Below are 21,792 nucleotides of genomic sequence, written 5' to 3'. Positions count from 1 at the left end.
ATTTTCTTAGTAAATCTGTAGTTATTCCTGTATTGTGTAAATAACCATTTTATTTCTAACAGTATTTTCTTCTAAAGGCATTATATTGTAGGGAACTTTTAATTCTAAATGTACAACAGCTCATTTTTTAGTAACCGTTTTAAATTCTGTACATATCTGACATATCCATTCAGCTATGATTTTAATTCAACCTATGGTTTCTGTGAAACAAACTATTGAGCAATTGAGGTTCAAAGGTGCCTTTTTATCTCAAAGCAAAAACCCAGCAGAGCACTAAAACTACAGAAGGGAATATATGAATTCTATTTTTATTTTTTTTTCTTTAATGGATAACTTGTACATTTTATTTTAAGGACCTAGGACAGGTCTTCTTGAATAACAGATAAACACAATTGCTTGTATTGTGTAATTTGGGGTTCCGACCATAATCCATCTATGATTTGTTTTCTTTAAACACAACTTTTTTTTACACTTTTGTATTCCCAAATTTGCCAAATTATAAGCAAGACTACCTAATAAAAAATAATAGCTGCATGTAAACCTAGCATTTTGTTAGGAAATACAAATTTGAAGACACCATTTTAAAGGCTAAAACCTTCTTTAACCAAACCTCTTTAAATCATGGCCTTATATGAGATTTGTTTTGGTTAAATGGAAGTGCCATATATTTATGATATTATAGTATAACGTGTCGGTTAATTTTTCCAAACATTATTTTATGTATTGTGTGTATATATATAATTCTATGTATCTGCTCGCCAACACCCTTAAAAGAATGAAAAGGCGAATTATTGGATTGCATTGGAAAAAAAAAATTAGATCACAATATAATTGTATTCCATTTGAAAGTCAAGACAATATGTTGAACCTCAATAGGTCATCATGGCTTTAGATGGGCTATAATGTTGCATTCTTTTACCCTTGACCTAACAAGCTACTGCTTTTCTAATGCCTGAAGATTATCTAGCTCTGCACTTACTAGTAGTAGTAGTAAATCATTTTTCTTATAACCAGTTATTATTGGCAACCCTTATTCATGTTGTATTGGAGAACAATGTTATGTCCTCCTCTCTAGAGCCTCTCCATGGCAGAAAAGGTTAAAATATTTAACTGAACACATATTGTTCTCCTAACCTACACCACAGTTTCTTTTGTGCAACATCTCTTGTTAGTTTCTTTTCATTGATAATGTTTTGGGGGGTTTTTTTTTTAACCCCAGATGTCACATGTTCACCCTTTCCCTTGATTTGTGGAGGACATTGAATTTGAAATAATCTAGCCAGTACATTTTTTTTTTCTTCAGTTTTTTGTAACAGTGTGCTGACTGATACATGAGCCAGAACTGATTGTGATGTTAAGGTAATGAATGTTAAAAGATCTTTTCAGGATCATTTGCCTAGTTAGCTAAATATGTCATAGGCCAATATTATAAAAAAATTTAGCTATTTAGCTTGGTTGACCTCGATGTTACACTTATTACAAGATATAGCACTTTTAAAAACAATGGAACCTTTAAAAAGAAAATGCTTTTTATTATAGAATCTTTCTGAATAATTTGTTTTCAAGTGCCATTAGATCAGATATGTAGGCCTCTGGTAATAATGCTTAGTGTACACAATGATAGACCTTAGTTTGGAACAGGTACAACTTATTTACAGTGTTTGCTTATCAGTTTGCTATGTTGCACAAAACCAGTGTCTTTTTAAATATATATATAAATATATAATGTTTAACACCATTTGCTGCCAGACACACTTGTGGAGCATAACTGAATCTCATAATAGATTCTGGTGATACAAGTGTTTGAGTTCTCTCCAATGGTTATTGATTAGGTTTACACATTTCAATCCACACTGCCTTCTTCAATGAAAATCCAAAGACCAGCACCAAAGTGGCGATATTTTCTCTTGTATTCGACACAGGATGTAGGTGTAATCATTTGCTGCTTTTGATAAGTTCATTAAAACGTGTGTGTGTGTATGTATATATAATATAATATAATATAATATACACACACAGACACCATTTTGTATGGCACCCTTCCTTCCCCAGACATATTGTAAGATACACTGGGCAATAGCCCATAGCCCATTTTTAGTTTCTCTTGTATGTTACATAGGATGTAGGTGTATCAGTTGCTGCTTTTTGATATATATACAAATACACTTACAAGTATGGCATCACCAAGGATGTTTTGATTCTTTCATTCAGCAAAAAATTGATCAGAAATGATCATTTTTTGAAGAATCCTCAATTTGCAGCAGTTTCGGCTTTGCAAACCTTTGGTATTCTGTCAATTTTTGCAGACATTCTATGGAAAATGTCAACCAGGGCTTTCAGTAGATCTTCCTAGAGGTGTAGCTTGTAGGGCACTTTTCTGTAACATTACAGTGAAGCTCTTCCCTTAAGAGCTCAATATAGTTAAGGTCTGGTGAATGTTCTGACTAGTTCATCAAACATAAGCTCTTACCTAGATGCGTTTTATTTCTCCTTGACATATTGTGATACATAATCACAATAGTAAGCTCCATAATAGACAAGGATCCCCTCTGCAGGAATCATTCAGTGTGTTAAAAACAACCTGTTTGCAAATGTTAATGCCGAGTTACATTTTATTTCACCATCTTTAAAAACAAAACCGTATTTGTGGCATGTGCAAAAGTTAGACTTTCCTAGAAAGTCAGTATTTAGTAACACCCCCTTTGGCACAGATCACAACTTTCATAGCCTCTCTCAGTTCTTGTAAGAATTTTTGCTCACACCTCCTTGTAGATAACTTCTAATTTTGAGATCATATTGGACCATATTGCATGTTTAAGTCAACACTGAAAATTTGTGGGTAGATTTTAATTGGTGGAATCTGGGGGCCATTGCAGAGTCTTCAGCTTGCTTTTCTTCATGTATAGCCCATGGTGCCATTTGAGGTAGGTATGTTTAGGACCATTGTATTAGCCGGTTTCCCTTTTCAGTTTCATGACTGAATTATTTGTTTTACCTTGGATTTCAGAATTTGCAGATATTAAATGGAATCCATTCTCTACACACACTGTTTCCTATACCAGTGACTGCCCCCACAACCCAATGCATAATGGCTCCACCCCCATGTTTAGCAGTTGATAGGGTGTTGTTTTGTTTTAATCAAATACCTATCCTTTTAACCTCCAAACAAACCTTTGGTGGTTGTGGCCAAAGACTTAAATTTTTACTTCATTAGCCCACAGAACTAGTTTTCCGCATCTTGTCTAGGTGCAGTTTTGCATACCTTAGAGCACTGACCCCCAACCAGTGGCTCATGAGCAACATAATGCTCACTACCACCTTTAGGGTTCTGGCACACGGGGAGATTAGTCGCCTGCGGCAAAACTCCCTGTTCGCGGGCGACTAATCTCCCCGAGTTGCCAACCCCTGCCATCCCACCGGCGAACATGTAAGTCGCCGGCGGGATGGCAGACGCGGCGGCGCGATTTCGCGCAAATCGCCGAAAAAGACTCGCGACTCTGTTCGCCGGTGGGATGGCAGGGGTAGGCAACTCGGGGAGATTAGTCGCCGCGGGCGACTAATCTCCCCGTGTGCCAGAGCCCTTAAAGTTTCTCCCAGTGGCTTTAAAGTAGGTGCCCATTTTTAAATGTTTGGCTTGAAGGTAGTTTTTGAAAGCACAGAGACACTGTTTTACTACAAATAGAGTCTCCTTCAGGTAGCAGTCTGCATGGGGCCCCAAAGAGCTTTCTGCAATGCTTTCTTTTTACATCTGAGTGTGGCTCAAAAAAGTAATAAGTATGAATGGTGAAAGTTTTCTTGCTTTTGCAGATCTTGTATTGACTTCCACAGTTCCCCCTTAACTGCCTTTTCTTGATGACATTTTAGCCAATCTTTTTATAGTCTTCCTCAGCTTTATATGCATTCGTTGGCTTCATTTTTATATCCTCGCACAGTTGCTTAGAGGAGCCCATGGCTGTTGAGTGACAGCCTAAAGTTTGGGGTGTTGGAAATCTTAATAAGCTCTAAGGCCTACCACAATAATTAGAGTCAGGGATTGCAAAAACAGTGCGGACAAGTGGAAGGGTATCCAAACTTTTGCACATTCCACAATAACTGTTTCCTTTGTTCTTGTGTTTTAATGTTTCTGAAATAAAATGTAAGTTTGCATTCACATTTGCAAATAGGTTGTTTTTTTTCTTTAAAAAAAAAAAAAAACCTCATTCCTGCAGTAGTTGTTTCCTGCTTTGTACTTACAAAATTAATCAAACATGGAATTTGGTAAGAGGTGCCCAAACTTTTGCCTCCAAATGTATGTATGTATATTAATGTTCTAGGTGTATCCGTTTGCTGCTTTTCATGGATAAGGTGATGTATAAAAGTGATATACAGACACACACAATTTTAGGACTAGAATCTATACTGGGCAACAGCCCAATTACTTATCAGATCCCAATGTTGTTAACTATACCATTTGTATATCATATATAATATCTTGTGGAAAAGGGAAATATCCTTCATTTAGTACTTGTATTTGGATTGAGATTGCGTTAACTCTTTTGCAAAAAAAAACACCACCATATCTTTCATTGTTAGAAGGCAGTGTCTTTTGATAAGTTATCTAACCGTGGAAGTGACAGTACTATTGCTAATCATATGTAAACACTTTTTTTGAAATAAGCTTCAGTGGTACAATCCAACCAGAATGAATGTTTATCTTTTCAAAAAAAAAAGAAAAAAAAAGAAAAAAAAAAAAACACTCCTGCAATATTGTTATATTGGATCATCATGCTGCTAATGTAACTTGGGATACAATTCTCTCATGGTGCTACAACCTTTCTGTCACTTACAGATGTATTTTTACTTATAGAAAAAAAAATTACTATTTTATTATAGCAATAGTTGTATGATCTATTTTTATACTGTGACTTAGTTTGCCCTCATTGAACTTTGTAAAACACCACAGCGTATTAATATGCACTTGCAAAACATAAAAAAAATGTTAAAAAATGGAAAAGGTGGCAGAATGCTGCCTTTTTTTTTCTCTAACACACAGCTTTTGTTCATTAAACCTCTGTACAAGTGTTTGAGATGGGCATGATATATAGTGTGGAGTGAAGATCCTGCTGTATATTAAGAGAAGTTTCAACATTGTTACATCATTTGGGAAAGTATTCAGAATGGATGATGCGCTTCTGACTTTTTTTTTTTTGCTGAAATTTTTTTTTTTTTTTTTCAGTGGTTAAAAAGAAAAAAGATAAACCTGTTCGGACTCATGTGCTAAAAAAAAAAATATGTTTTAGTTTATAAAGGTTTTAAAGTAGAAGAAATTGCATTCCAGACTGAATTTTTGTTTATCTTTCTTGCATTTAAAAATGTTATCAAGAGATATGAGAAGTTGTGTTGCTTATCCTGTAAATGTACTTACAATGTATTCACAAACTACTGTTGTATTTGTATAAAATATAGACAAAAAGATTGCATATATATTTTTGTGTATAAGCTCTGTAAAATAGCAATCACATTATGAAGCTGCAGCAGTTCTTCATGTTAAGCATTCACATCCAAAGAGACAGGCTATTTATTGTCCAGATTCTCTGATATAAAGATACCTTGCTGCTATTTTAAACAATAGTGCTGCAGCTTTTCATGGCCTACAGTGTTTGCTGTACAAAATATGTGAAATCCACAAATTAAATAAAATTACAGAATGGTTTTAGAGAAAATGTATACATTGACTTTTAATACAGTTCTGTGTTTTGTTTTGTTTTTTTTTTTTCCATATACACTGGAAAAGTATGGACAGAGCAGACATGATTGAGGCACTTGGAACTTCCTTTCACACCTACTCTAATGAGCATGTGTTACAAACCTATAAAATATATCCTTATTAAAGGGGCAATATATATGACCTTGTTTAATATTAGCGCTAAAAAAACTCTTACTACCTCCTCTTGAAATCAGTGAAGGTTAAATGGAGATAGAGATGGTCTACATATAAACAAGTCCTTCCCTTTCACCTTTGCCAGGTTTACAAATAAGGAGGAGTTAATTGTATGGGGGTCTTATCATTATTTGATTAACTACATTCCACTTTAAGCAATATAGCCATTTTAATAGCTTCTTCTGTACCACAATGTGCCATTTTCCCTTTATTCTTATCTTCCTCCACTATTCTTCTTTGTCCCTTCTCTTTAATAGTTTTTTTCTTATCCTTCTATGTCTCTTTTCTAAATGTTCCACACTTTCCTGTTATTTTCTTCTTTTTTTTTTTTCCCTCTTGAAACCAATGTTTATACTTTATACTTTTTTGCTCTTCTCTGTGTTTCTGTAGTCATCTTTTTCTACATATAGCAGTTTTCATTTCCCTTCTTGTTCTTTTTATAATGTCCTTCAGTAGATTTTGATTCTTCTTACATTTAGTTTCAGCCTTTTTCTCTCCAGTTACAGTTTCTTGACTTTTTTCCATTGATGCTTCTCTTCTTCTCGTTTCTCATTATGATTTTGTGCAGCCCACCCCCAAGGCCTTTCATCTACTGCTCCCCATCCTCTTCTCTTCCTCCTGCTCCAACTCCTACTAATGACAAAAACATCACTGAATGCTCTGTCTTTCCCTATCAATGTGCCACACAAAATGTGCCTATTTTAGACAACTAATCTTCCTGAAATGCCTTTCCACCGACAATAAAGGGAATTGCCAATGGAAAGGCCCTACACATTGCTTCAGCTTTCTAAAGTCATACAAAGTTTCATCCTGCAGGCAATGTTGCATGACTTTGGAAAACCAAAACAATACTTAGGCCTTTCCATTGGCTATTCCCTTTATTACCAATGGAAAGGCTTTTTGGGGAGATTTGTTGCCCGCTGTAGCAGAGATACTTTTAAATGATTGTTTCACGATGAGCTTGGTCCTATGATAATGAAGAGATCTTTTAAAAATCTACACGTGTATGGCCAGTTTAACTGTTCAGAAGGCAGAAGTGCATGGTGCCACTGCTGCACACTTCCTGTGCTCCCAGGTGGTGTCCAGAGTGCATGCAAGTACAGTACAGCTTCCAGGAATTACTATACTGTGCATATGCCCAGGTCAAGAGGCCACAAGACACAATTGGGTGCACAGGATCCATTGCACGCTACAGGTTTGTGTTTTTTTTTTTATAGATGCACACTGACCAGCCAATTTAGCGTGGGGTTTTAACAACAACAACAACAACAGAAAAATTGTGCAGCATTCTAGGAAGTGCAATATATTTATTTGGCTGTACCAGTAGGGCTTTTAAGGGTCAAGTTACAGTATCTTTGACTCCACTGCACACAATGGTGTGGGTTGGGCTCTGTTTAGACAACAGATAAAAGGTGGTGGACATAGTAGAGCTGATAGCAACCACAGTGACACTAACTAGCACTTCTTCTGCAAAGAAAGCATTTTAACTTATAAGGGCTCTGGCACACGGGGAGATTAGTCACCCGCGACAAAACTCCCTGTTTGCGGGCGACTAATCTCCCCGGATTGCCATCCCACTGGTGAAAATGTAAATCGCCGGTAGGATGGCATATGCGTCGGCGTGATTTCACTGAAATCGCGCCGCCGCGTATGCCATCCCACCGCTGATTTACATTTAGCCGGTGGGATGGCATTTCAGGCAGATTAGTCGCCCGAGACACGGGAGATTTGTCGCGGTCGACTAATCTCCCCGTGTGCCAGAGCCCTAAAGGTTTGAAAAGGGTGCTTCACCTTTGAGTTAACTTTTAGTAAATTATAGAATGCCCCCCTATGCAAATGCTGACCGTTATTATTTATAGTTTTTGAATTATTTGCCTTATTCTTCTTTTAAGTCTTCCAGTCTGCCTGGTTGCTAGGGTAAAGAAGGCCCTAGCAACTAGATAGCTTTTGAAATACCAAAATGTGTGTGTGTGTGTGTATAATATATATATCAGTATAATATAATACACAGTAAATATGTTGTTGGTCTTTTCCTGCTGAGGGGTACAAAACTATTTCTTGAAAGTGCTCTGTTCATTATTGGCAAGATTGCTGCCTATCCTTGGTCACAGAGTATTTTTTTTTGAAAACAGGACAGACTTCAAACCCAAAGGGAATATGATGGAACTAAAAATGTAATTGTAGCTCCAAACTCCCATAAAAGTTGAGATGCAAGACAGGGGTGTCTCTCAGATTGCCTGATGGAAGCTGAGCATGTAATTCGAAATTTGAATCATAAAAGCAGCGCCTATCTTAGGCTAAGGTGGCAAAATTTGAAGAGATTTGGAAATTCTTCATAGGATTTTCTAATGCGATTAAGGATTGAGAATATTCTTGCCCTTTGGGGTTTTAATAGGCCTATGGCCCTGTTTTGCCAAAGCTGTGAGTTCCATGACATGAACCATAATGGGTACAAATGTCCATTGAGTGCAAGGTATTAAGAAGAAAATCTAGTCGCATTTTTTTTAATATTAGCGGTCTAAGACAGCATGGCTTGAAATTACATACAAATGAATGCTAGACTAAAGCCTAGGTTAGGTTTGGCAACTCTATAAGGCACTTTGATAGTTGTAATTCTACAACAACTTTTGCCTTACATTGGTCTATCTTCTCAAGCTTATCCATAGGCCTCACAAATGCTACATATTCTTGAAAACCATGAGATAACTTTTTTACACTTTGCCATTTGTGTAATAATCTGGCTGTTTTGCCAGCAAGTTTATCCATAAATCATTGTATGAACTCTCTAATAGCACTAAAAGGTAAGTTATTTCTTTCCATAATAGCCTGGAAAAGACAGTTTATAGGAGCTCATTCTCCATGACTCGGCATAGCAGTGAAATAATGACGGCTAAATTAGGCACATTAATGTATTTCCTATGTCTTGTCTCCTGCTGTATAATTCACAGCTTTTGGGGCAAAAAGTAAAAATTCTAGCTGCCACTCTACATGGAGTGGTCTTATTCATCAATGGCAATAGAAATCAGAAAGATACTGGCAAATACACATTAAAATGATACTGACAAGAAAAAAAATTACTTTTCAAAATATGAATGTATATTGAAAGTTCCCTATAGGTCATGTTGATCATTTTTGCACTAATTGGGCTGCTTTTGCATGTAATTGTTACTTGAAGTTCCTGAACCTGAGTGTTTTGCCAACCTGACTGTCCCTTCTTCACCTGTCAGTTATAGCTTCTAATGCTAATGGACTCCTGCTGCACAAATATGGCCGCCTCCTCATAGAGGATCAAGGGGCTTTGATGGGTAATGTAAAAGCATCAGGCAAATACTTTTATAGCAAAATTATAAATATCAAGCGAAGATAATGTTATAATAGATGTAAAAAAAAAGGGTTGGGTATTTCTGGTGTCAGTATCTCTTTATCAAAATGTGAGTTTAGAGCTTAATACCTAAAACTCGCCCACAGTGTATTCATTCCTATTGGATTTTTGGAAGCATATTTATCAATGGGTAATGAGTTTACCATTTAATAAAATTTTTATAGGAATAAATAGAACATAGCTGAGTTTTTATTTATTAAGCCCTAAACACACATTTTGATAAATCTGCCCCTAAATGAAAAGGCTAGTAAATAGTGCTTGAAAGACATAATGGCAGTGCATAGAAAGAAACACTGCATGGTATGCTCCGGTGTCAGATTTAATAAACAACACGCAAAAGGGGTTCATACTTATAAAGCTCAGCCTTGCCCTTTAAAACTTGTACATGCACACACAGCCAACTGTCTGCTACACAAATGTACTTTGCCTCTTCAACATCAAACCTGATACTTAGCCCTAAAATATATCCTTGGCAACCAATAGAGGAAAAGGAAGTGTCACAATGTTTCCACCATAGAGCAAGGTGCAAAGGTTTTTTAGGAAAGAGAGACAAAACATTTCCATGTCAAGCCACAAAAGAAAAAAACATTTGGCGGAAGACAGGTTTGTTTATTATTTACTACCCTTTTCTTTGCACCAAGCCACTGTGTAAAAAATCATGGCAGTCAGTGGTCTCTTTAGATTTCAGTGCACTGCAGGGTTGGTAATCCATGGGTGGGGACTTTCCTAACCTTCTGCTTGGTCTCTCTTAATGACATTATGGAAATACAGGTATGGGACTTGTTATCTAGAATGCTTGGGACCAAGGGTATTCTGGATAAGGGGTCTTTCCATTATTTGGATCTCCATACCTTAAGTCTACTAAAAAAATCAAAACATTATTTAAACCCAACAGGATTGTTTTGCATCCAATAAGGATTAATTATATCTTAGTTGGGATCAATTACAAGGTGCCGTTTTATTATTACAGGGAAAAAGGAAATCAGTTCTAAAATTCTTAATTATTTGGTTAAAATGGAGTCTATGGGATAAGGGCTTTCTGTAATTCAAAGCTTTCTGGATAACGGGTTTCCGGATAAGGGGTTCGATACCTGTAATGGAAAAAAAATTTTATGTCGGACAGTGTTTTACACTTTGGCTTAAAGGAAAATTATACCCCCCAAACAATGTAGGTCTCTATAAAAATATATTGCATAAACAAGCTCATATGTAAAACCCTGCTTCTTCTAAATAAACCATTTTCAGAAAAATATATATATATATTTTTTTATCTAAATGTGCTATTTGGTAATACTAAATAGAAAATTGCCAATTAATGAATTAAGAGCATCCTGTCCTGGGATTACATGATTCATGGTGCACACAAACAAGCCAAGGCACACAAATGCTATGCCCCATCAGCCAATGAAAAGGCAGAGTTCTGTTTTTTACTCCCATACTTCTTCCTGTTACAGTTAGAGCTGCATTATTTCTGGTCAGGTTATCTCTGAGGGAGCACACAGCCCATCACTAAATGGTGGATCAAGGGAACGGATGTAAAAGGGCAATATTCACTGATTATATATTATATATAATTCCAGTTTGGTCAGATTTTTAAATAGGTCACTTAACATAATATAAACTATCAGTTGGTTAAGTGTTCATTCGGGAGTATAGTTTTCCTATAATCTTAATGTCCCTTTATACTGATTCTGGCAAATTTTTCTGTAAAACTGACGCAAAAATTCACTGAGTGAGGAAAAATCATGGTCACGTCACAGACAAGAAAAACTGAATCCATGAGCCTAGCCATGCTTGAAGACTATAATTATGCAGCTGTTCCTTAAAATTACTATTGGGCAAATCTCGAAAGTAGAGAAAGTTTTAGTAGCCCTTTAAAAAGAATCCTGGAATTCCAGTTGTGACACACTGCATATACATCTTAATGGCCTTTCCTTTCTCATTACCAATTCTGCCCAAAACAAAAATATTTTCACCTGGCAGTTGTTTATAGTCAGGGTTCCTGAAAAATATATCCGGCTTTGAAATTTGACATGAGCTGCATTAAAGTGAAACGGCTCGTCTGTCTGTGCTGATCAGCCTTCAGCTGGGGAAAACTTTTAGTGTATCTCAAAACAGGTTTTCCTATAGAAGCAGTGACTGGATGCAACTGAAACTAACACACTTTGTATCTCCTTTTAGGCATGTTATCCTTTTTATTTTTCAGCCCACTCTTGAGTTATCGAAGAGGGGAAAAACTCTCCAGAAGATGTATTGATCCTCAAGAATTCCCCCTAGGTGGTCTACCCCCCACCATGGGTAACCATTGTAGATGAAGAGGTAACTCTGCATCAAGAAGAAAAAGGAATGTTAATGACCTGTATGTCTTTCCTGTTGGGCTTCAATTACCAGGCATTCATCATTATGTAGTTTCTCCATACACACTTACACTGGATGGAGACAATCACTTGTACTTAAATGCTGAGTACAAGATTGTTTTGAATATATACATGAAAAAAATTGTAAGACTGGCACACCCTGTAAAAACATTACTATGAACACATTGTACAGAATTTATTTATTTGAACAAATTGTGTACAGTGTATATAGTGCACCCCGCTATATATATTTTTATTATTAACATTTATTTATAAAGCACCAACATATTCCGCAGCTCTGTACAATAAGTGGGTTTCATACATTGGACATACAGAGTAACAAATAAAGCAATCAATAATTGATACAAAAGGTGGAGGGCCCTGCCCAAAAGAGCTTACAATCTACAAGGAGAATATGTCATGAAAAACCTGTATTAGATAAATTACTTCTTGTAAACAAGTAAAAAAAACAGACTGATATATCATCATCATCATCATCATTTATTTATATAAATTATGCAGCGCTTCTCAATAAATTTAAACAAACAGGGATCTTAAAAAGTTTAGCAAACAATGGTATACAGAGTAACTATAGGGTCAGAGGGCCCTGCTTGCAAGATCTTACAATCTACAGGGTACTTTTTAAGGTAAATTAACAGGACAAAGAATATCACAAAATCTACTGCAATGCTTTAGGGCAGTGCTGTCCAACTGGCGGCCCGCGGGCCCCCTCTGTGTGGTCCCCCACCTGTCTGGCTGCTTTGATGGCTTACCTTTGTGTAAGCTTTAAATGGTATCAGTACTGAGATTAGTTGCCCTCCTGCATTGTTCTCACCTCAGATTTAGGCTGTAAACCCCCTGTATTGTTTAAAAAAATGTAATCCCCTGTGTTGTTCACACCTTTTAATCCCTGCATTGTTCACCCTCTGCAATGTTCACACCTCAGGCTTGGGCTGTAATCACTCACATTGTTCACCTGTTCACACCTCAGACATTGTATGTACTGCCTGGCCTATGCTGCCTGTGTGTATGGCACACACTGGCAGCATAGGGCAGGCAGAGTATGGCACACACAGGCAGCATAGGGCAGGCAGAGTACTGCCTGTGTGTGCCATACTCTGCCTGCCTTATGCTGCCTGTGGGAGGTGAACCTGGCAGGGGTTTGTTCTGTGAGTTTATTAGCAGTCGGAAATAGCCAATAAATGGTCCCTAAGGTGTGTAATTATGTGCTGGGGGGTTACTGTGCTATACACAGGGGAGGAGGCATATGGATTTATGTCTTAATATGACATAATATAATTATTTCACAAATGAATGACGGTTGATATCCCTGCAGTGAGGACCATGCATTTAGGTTTTTGCTGCACTACCACCATTGTGATAAAATGGGTGTGGTTTGAAGTGGGCGTGGTTTAAAAGGGGAGTGGTCAAAACTGGCTTCCATTATCGGCCCTCCACCATGTATGCTAGAGAAATTCTGGCCCTCGGCACCGCAGAAGTTGGACAGCACTGCTTTAGGGGATCCCAAGTCACATCCAGGCTCAGTTGTAGAAAGAGTGCTGAATGAGAATGAGAGCTAAGAGCCAAAGTGCTGGTAAAGCCATAATGGGCTGCAAGGATAGAGACCCGAGGTGGCCAGCAGCTAATTGCACTGCAGTTGCAGAAACTCCGCCTTAGCATATCAGAGGTATTTTGAAATGTAAATAGCTCGGTAATATCCAATTCAGCCGGCAGGTGGCACCAACCCTTAAGGTTGGCCTGTAGTGTGGGATTCCCCTTCAGTGACCTATATAAGGTGCAGGAACTTCTTTGGCTTGAGAACATCAAGATGGCAAGACAGACTGCAGAGCCAGACCAGGTGGGAGGCTGCACCCTGTTTTAGGCTAGTTAGGAGATTAGAATCAAGCTTATCTCAAGGTGAAAGGTAGTCAGTAGAGGCAGCCTGTAGCCCAAACAAGAAAAGAAGTTGATATTTGCAACAGGACCCTAGGCGATTGTGCTAATGGCATTCTGCTACTGCACATCCACATGGCAGAGACACTGGATGTTTCTAGAGAGGGAACATTGTATGAGTGAGGATGTGAGAGATTCCTCTAGAGAAGCGCTGATTTTGTGTAACTGATTAATAATGAATAATTGGGCTTCCAGTGCTCCAGTTCTGTACCTTGTCATACCTATGAGAAGCTGCTAAATAAAGTCTGCCTTGGTTCATTGCATTACTTGGTTAAACATCCACTTCTTATACAATCCGCTGGCAGAAATGAAATGCCATCCCACATAAATTAAAATTCTACATGCAAAAGTGAAATATTGCTTCATTTTAATCAAAATAGACAGAATACCACAGCAAATTGATGATTTATTTTAACTATGTTACAATATAAGAACAGAAATAGTGTAAAATGCAAATGCATTCAAACTGATCAAATTAAAAATGACCCCAGGCCTGCCTGCGGGGTGTCGCCACACTCGGTATGAGACAGATAAGTGTGAACACTTTCTCAGGATGTTGGAGGGTGCAGCCTTATATTCAATAAAGTGAATCCTTTTATATCATTTAAATCTCCTATATATACAGGACTTTAAAACACTGTCTCATTCTTGTTTTTTATCCAATTGGTCTCCTTTAATGGCATAATTTGACAAAAAAGAGGCACTTAAAGGAGACATATTGGATAAATGGGAAAACCCTAATTTTGTAGGCAATTCTGAATAATACATGGTTCTGGTTTCACTTTGGGATAAAATTGAATACTGTCTGCAAAAATGACCCCTTTATTGGAGCTCCTTGTAGATCTTATCAGTTCTCTGTCCCTGTTTCAAATGAGAGGTGGGTATGTCCTAACGGTCCCTGCCAGAAGCACAGTAGGAGGGGGAGAGCCAATCACAGCCCTGCAGGCATACAAGCACAGACAGTCTTCAGTTCCCTATCAGGTCAGCCTAGCTGCTGATTGGTTCCTATCCTACAGTGCAGGGTACGGAGGGCCGCCGGCTCCCCAGCTCATCCAGAGAATTCAGGCAGCAGGAAGTGGAACAGATGGGCGGGGCTAGTGGGGTTTTGGTGGAATTTCTCAATAAATCAGTCTGAAATACAACTTTTTTAAGCACATTCCTTCTATATCTAGAGGAGTATAATTCACTGGTACTTTCTTAATTTTTATAGGATATGTCTCCTTTAATCGAGAATATACTCATTTTCAATAAAAACTTTTTATTACACAAGGTGGTATTTGGTTGCCATGTTTCAAATAAATACAGGCAGGTTAATTGATTGTTAATCAACAATAAAGTTGATATTATCAGTAGAAATTAGGTTGGCGCTTAAAGTGGATAACAGGAGAGTCACAAAAAATTAAGACAAAGTGTTTCTTGCCTGTAGGGAACATAATCATAGGTTAAGTAAGGTTTTTAAAGAAGAACTAAACCCTAAAAATGAATATGGCTATAAATGTCATATTGAGCTTAATTCACTAGACTAAGGGGCTGATTTACTAATCCACGAATCCGAATGAGAAAAATTCAGATTGGAAAACAAACATTTTGCGACTTTTTTGTGATTTTTTCGTAAATTGTCGCGACTTTTTCATAGCCATTATGACTTTTGTGAATTGTCGCGACTTTTTCATAGCCATTATGACTTTCGCGAATTGTCGCAACTTTTTCGTATTGAGCGCTCGAAAAATTGTTTCCCAATCCTATTTATATCTATAGGTTCTCTTGCTTCCTGTCATAGTAGATGCGTATGAAAACACAAGTCCATCAAGTTTGGCCTTCTGCCTGTCTTCTAGTTGATCCAGAGGAAGAAGAAACTCTAAGTTGCTGTCTGGTTGCAAATGAAAAGTCATAACTATAAAGTTTATTTTTTTGCCTCCGTACTTCTGATCTCAAGAGATGGTTTCCCCTGGAAGGAAGGACAAATGTATAAGTTTACTATATGGTCTCCTTATAAATGTAGTGATCATAACCCTCCTGAAGAACATCTTTTCCAGTGTAAGCAATTCCTTAGTTGCTCTTCTCAGGACTTTCTTTATTTATGTCTCTAAAGAGTACTAGAGACTAAAACCACACTACTTATTATCTACACCCCTTATATATATATATATATTGACATTGAATCTCATCTGCCATTTAGACCCCCAGTTTAACCATTTGTTCAACCTGAAAAATCATACAGCGCTATGTAATTCCATCTATGATGTATCAGCATGGACATATTGCTTTCAACTCCCTCCTCCAAGTTATTAATGAAGATTTAATAAAAGTTAACCAAAGCACACCACATAGATCCCTGGTTCATTTAGACAACTAACACTGATATTTAGGTAGGGCCCTTTTTACCTCCTGTATCGGTTCTTGGTTGCTATGTATGTATGTATGTACAACTTTATTTATAAATCGCTACAAGGATACGCAGCACTGTACAATCTTACAATATACAGAATTACACAAAGGGAGTACAAGTGTTACAATAAATACAATAAATAAGTATAAATACACAGATATTAAGTGCCATGTGGTATGAGACACAGTCAGAAGAAGGTCACTGCCCTGTAGAGCTTACAATCTAAGTATGTAAATCTATTCAATGTATGTTCCCATTTATTGTACAGAGCTGTTAAATATTTTGATGCTTTATAAATACATCCTAATAATAAGAATAATAACTACTATCTGTACACAATCCTTAGCCAGTTCTCATGTAAACCAACAGACCTTAAATTTAAAAGCAATTGTTAAATGACAAAATCTAACAACATCATTTTCCAACTACCCATTATAAAAAAAGTTTTCTGTTTGACATGGTCTGACATGCTGATTACTTCTTATGTAATATATTATTAAAAAAAAAACAACATATTCAACAGGAGAGTACAATAGATCTATAAAACAAACCTCAAATAATTTCCCTACTACAGATATCAAACTAACAACTGCCTATCTGAGAATCTAATTTCTTTCTAAATAATGGAATATGTCAGCTTCTCAATCTTAAATTAGATGATAGAGAGTCTGACAAAATAAAACTGGCTTGGCTAAAATTGAGCAAAGCTCTCTAATATAGAAGGATTTATACCCATGGAGCCTTGTTCACGTTAACTTAAATTAACTTAAAAGAGTACTGAACCCTAAAAATGAATATGGCTAGAAATGCCATATTTTGTATACTGTACTTACTGCACCGGCCTAAAGGTTTAGCATCTCAATAGCAGTAACGTTCCAGGACTTCAAACCTGTTACAGCAGCTCCCCATCTTGGAAAGTGTCAGTGACATTCTCAGTGTGCCCTGGGCAGCTGTTAGGAAGCTAGTTTATTAGTTCTTTAAATGCCAGTCTTCATCAAACCACCCAATCTTGTGTGAGCATCTGACATGCACGGTGTGGACTTTGGCCTTAAAATGCATGGTTGTACATTATACTGATGGAAAAAATGCCATGTGTGACATTAGCCTTAAGAAAAACTTGAATGGGTTACTTCATTCACATCTGTCTCTACACCAGTGGAGCTTACAATCTAAGGTCCCTATCACATTTACAAACGCTATGGTCAGTTTTATCAGGGCCCATTTAATATGCCTGTATGTTTTTTAAAGTGTGAGAGAAATCCAGAAGAAACCCACAAATACACTCACCAACCCCTCTGATGTTGCTCCCAGTGGCCTCCAAGTAGGTTTTTATTTTTGAATTTCTGACTTGAAGACAAGATTTGGAGACATAAAGACAGTGTACTGTCAAGCAGAGCCTCTTCTAGTCTGCCAGTCATCATTGGGCTATCAAATAACCAATCACAGCCTTTACTGGTCATCGTTTTTCATGCTTGTGTTGCTCCCCAACATTTTTTACATTTAAATGTTGCTCATGGGTAAAAAAGGTTTGGGACCCCTACCATAGACAGTCACTATTTATTGGGCTGGTGGGGGCTGTTTGGGCCTCTGTGTACTTGAAATCCAGGCCTGCTTGGGGCGCAAACATGTATAGCTGTGTGGTTGTATCAGGCCTTAGTTAAAAGGTCTCTCTGATGGCAGCCTTGCCTGCAACATGTGGATTTTAAAGGTATTTGGTTTCAGAGAAACAAGGTGGCAATGCTGTGCATTTGTAATCATAAATCATTTCCTGCTGTACAGTTGTTTGAAAGAGCAGTCTATTGTACTTTTCTTCCACATACGAACACAAATTTCTGTGTGTGTCTGTGTATGTGTGTAAATTTATATCCATACAATTCTTCTTTCTTCACACCATGCTGCTTAGTAGAGAAGCAGCGCAGTGATGTTTATGGAGTGCAAATCTATACAGGTCTCTGTTTAAGAATCCTTTTAAGAATACAAACCAAGAATAAATACTTTGAGTTTTTTTTTTTTTTTTCATCCCCTCCCCCAAAAATGTAATTAGAAACCCTGGGAAGGTATTTTCTACACAGTTCATAAACTTCAAGTTAGGATCTAAGCAGGAATGCAGAATAGGGTTAGTGAGGCTACTCGGCGGCGCATGTGGCAGATGTTAAATGCCTAAACGACAAACTATAACATTCAACTACCAAATGCCAGAAATTCACACATGTGCCCTAATTCATACATGATCACTGCAGCCATGAAATGCTTGGGATCTACATTTGGATGAACTGAAAACTGAGCTCAAATGAGTTCAAATCGATTCACAGTGAAAACTAAGTGAAAAATTAAGAATTATCAAAGTTTGTTATTGCTCAAGGGCACTGTTTTTATTTACCAGTGCATAGAAATCTATGGTAGTTATGGGGATCTCCTGTTCAAAAAAAATAGTGACCATTCCTATGTATGTATGTATGTATAACTTTATTTATAAAGCGCCACAATCTTACAAAATTACACACAGGGAGGACAAGTGATATCATAAATAGATACAATATATATATATATATATAGCAAGACAGTGAGCCGCACACACCAGGACTTTGCAGAAAAAATAACAAATTTATTTATGAAAAGAAATCCAACGTTTCGAGCACTAACTGTGCTCTTCCTACTTTTTTTTCAAGTCACTTTGATTTCTGTCTTGCATTTATCTGTTACATGTTATGATTATGCTTGTTTCATTCGCTCACCACCTGGTTGTCACTATACATATGGGCACAGTTTGTTTATTTGGGTTGCCATGGTTACCTTCATTCTTTTTGGCGCCCTTTTTGTTGGGGTGGGTTTTTAAAGGGGTTGGGTTTACACTGTCTTTTGGTTTTTTCCCTGAGGAAGAGCACAGTTAGTGCTCGAAACGTTGGATTTCTTTTCATAAATAAATTTATTTTTTCTGCAAAGTCCTGGTGTGTGCGGCTCACTGTCTTGCTGTATTTTTTTGCTAGCACCCCGGGCATTTGAGCTTTAATAGAGTGTGCTCCGTTTGTTTCTATATATATATATATAAAAAAACAAAAACCACTGGCACTCACGTATAACCCACAAATCTGCCTGGGCGCAGTCTTCCAAAAAACAGACCGAAAATAGGACAACGAATAAGCCGCTCTGTCAGGACTTAGGTGCCACATGGGAGTAAGTGCCATGTGGTATGAGACACAGTAGGAAGGAGGTCCCTGCCCCGTAGAGCTTACAATTCTATATAGATTTATTGGACATTTTTACTGATTAAACTACTTACAAAGTTATTTGTTAGTTAAATTACTGTTGATAAAAAATCTGTCAAACTGGGGCTATAACACTGTTCAAAGAATAAAGGGAACACAAAAACAAGACATCCTAGATCTGAATGAATGAAATATTCTTATTAAATAATTCGTTAATAGTTAAATGTGCTGACAACAAAATCACACAAAAATTATCAATGGAAATCAAATTTATCAACCCATGGAGGTCTGGATTTGGAGTCACACTCAAAATTAAAGTGGAAAAAAACACTACAGACTGATCCAACTTTGATGTGATGTCCTTAAAACAAGTCAAAATGAGGCTCAGTAGTGTGTGTGGCCCCCACGTGCCTGTATGGCCTCCCTACAATGCATGGGCATGCTCCTGGTGTGGTGGCGGATGGTCTCCTGAGGGATCTCCTCCCAGACCTGGACTAAAGCATCCACCAACTTCTGAACAGTCTGTGGTGCAACGTAGTGGTGGAAGGAACGAGACATGATGTTGCAGATGTGCTCAATTGAATTCAGGTCTGGGGAACGGGCGGGCCAGTCCATAGCATCAATGCCTTCGTCTTGCAGGAACTGCTGACACACTCCAGCCACATGAGGTCTAGCATTGTCTTGCATTAGGAGGAACCCAGGGCCAACCGCACCAGCATATGGCTCTGGCAGTGCTCGTCCTGCTCCTCCTTGCACACAGGTGGAGGAAGCGGTCCTGCTGCTGGGTTGTTGCCCTCCTACGGCCTCCTCCACGTCGTCTCCTCCTCCTGTCTACTGGTAGCGCCTCCATGCTCTGGACACTACACTGACAGACACAGCAAACCTTCTTGCCACAGCTCGCATTGATGTGCCATCCTGGATGAGCTGCACTACCTGAGCCATTTGTGTGGGTTGTAGACTCCGTCTCATGTGAGTGAAAGCACCGCCAGCATTCAAAAGTGACCAAAACATCAGCCAGAAAGCATAGGAACTGAGAAGTTGTCTGTGGTCACCACCTGCACAACCACTCCTTTACTGGGGATGTCTTGCTAATTGCCTATAATTTCCGCCTGTTGTCTATTCCATTTGCACAACAGCACGTGAAATTGATTGTCAGTCAGTGTTGCTACCTAAGGCTAATGCCAGATGAGGCGTAGGGCGGATATTTTCGGCAAGTGGAAAAGCGCTTGCTGAAAATTCTGCCCTTCGCCTCCTACATATGCCTGCACCCGAATGAATGAGATACACTCGGGTGCAGGCACATGTAGCCGATATACGCATAAAAACACGAGACTTTGCATTATCTCACATTTTCATGTGTATATCGGCTACATGTGCCTGCTCATTATTGCCACAATTTATAATAAGGGATTGCTTTCTCCTCCTAAACTGTTCTACATTACTAACCTGGTGGCAGGGAAATAAAACTGGGAATCCTCTGTGGTGTTGGTGGGAATGAATGAGAAACCTGCCATTAAATACAGCTCAGAGTCTGCACCTCAATAGGGTCCTGCTGGCACATTGAGTTAGGCCTAACAAGGATATAGGGCTGATTCACTAAAGTGCGATAAATTTTATCGCACGCTTTTTTGCGTTAAATTAGACGCGATAATTAGCGCGCGATTCACCATAGTATTATCACGTGCATTAAGTTGCCATATCGCATGCACTATTTTAACGCATGTGTTAATTAGCGCACAGAAAAGAATACTAACGCATGATTCACAATCACTTAGACGCGCTAAATATTGCATTAGGCTATGCGAAAATTAACACCTACTTCAGGCAGGCGATAATTATAGAAAAGTACAGTTAATGAACTTTTGGCAATAAAATATGGACTTACAGTGTTATTTATTCAAGTCTGTGTTTCCCCTAGAGTGACGCAGCCGCCAGTTTGCAGGGAAATGGTCATTTTTAATACAGTAATTTTCCGCAAGTATTGGCGTGTATGGCTAACATTGTGTGCGTTCATTCGCACGACTATATGCGGCTACAAGTGATGAAATGTTTCGCCAGGCATGGATTTGCAGCAAATTTTTGGACGTGCGGCGAATTTTTCTGCGGCAATTTTTTTCATGCGTTTCCAGAAACAATCTGCCAATGGCAAAACGCATGAAAAAATTTGCCGCACGTCCAAAAATTGACACAGGCGTCAAAAAATAATAGTCACAGCAACAATTTTTTTGCCCGCACAAAATTTTTGCCGTTTCGTGGATCTTTCGAAAGATTTACTAATTTTTCACTAAAGATAACCAGAACACATTTGCTCATCACTAGTGGCTACTATTTATAAGCATCTACTATTTATATGCTACCATTTATATGTGGCTAATATTTATATACACTGTTTATAAGCTACTATTTATATCCGGCGACTATACGCGTGCGTTATTTAGCGCATGTACAGTCAAATACCGCTTGAAAATAGTCTTCGCGAGTTAAATAACGCATGCAATATTGCGCGTAAAATAGCGCAAGTATGCTTATAGTGAATCATGCGAAAAGTCGCGAAAATTAAGACACAATAAAATTTTTAACGCATG

Source organism: Xenopus tropicalis, chromosome 6, assembly GCF_000004195.4.
Source record: "Xenopus tropicalis strain Nigerian chromosome 6, UCB_Xtro_10.0, whole genome shotgun sequence".
In the NCBI taxonomy this organism is placed as follows: domain Eukaryota; kingdom Metazoa; phylum Chordata; class Amphibia; order Anura; family Pipidae; genus Xenopus; species Xenopus tropicalis.
The sequence above is the reverse complement of the archived record's forward strand: the minus strand, read 5'-3'. Positions refer to the sequence as shown.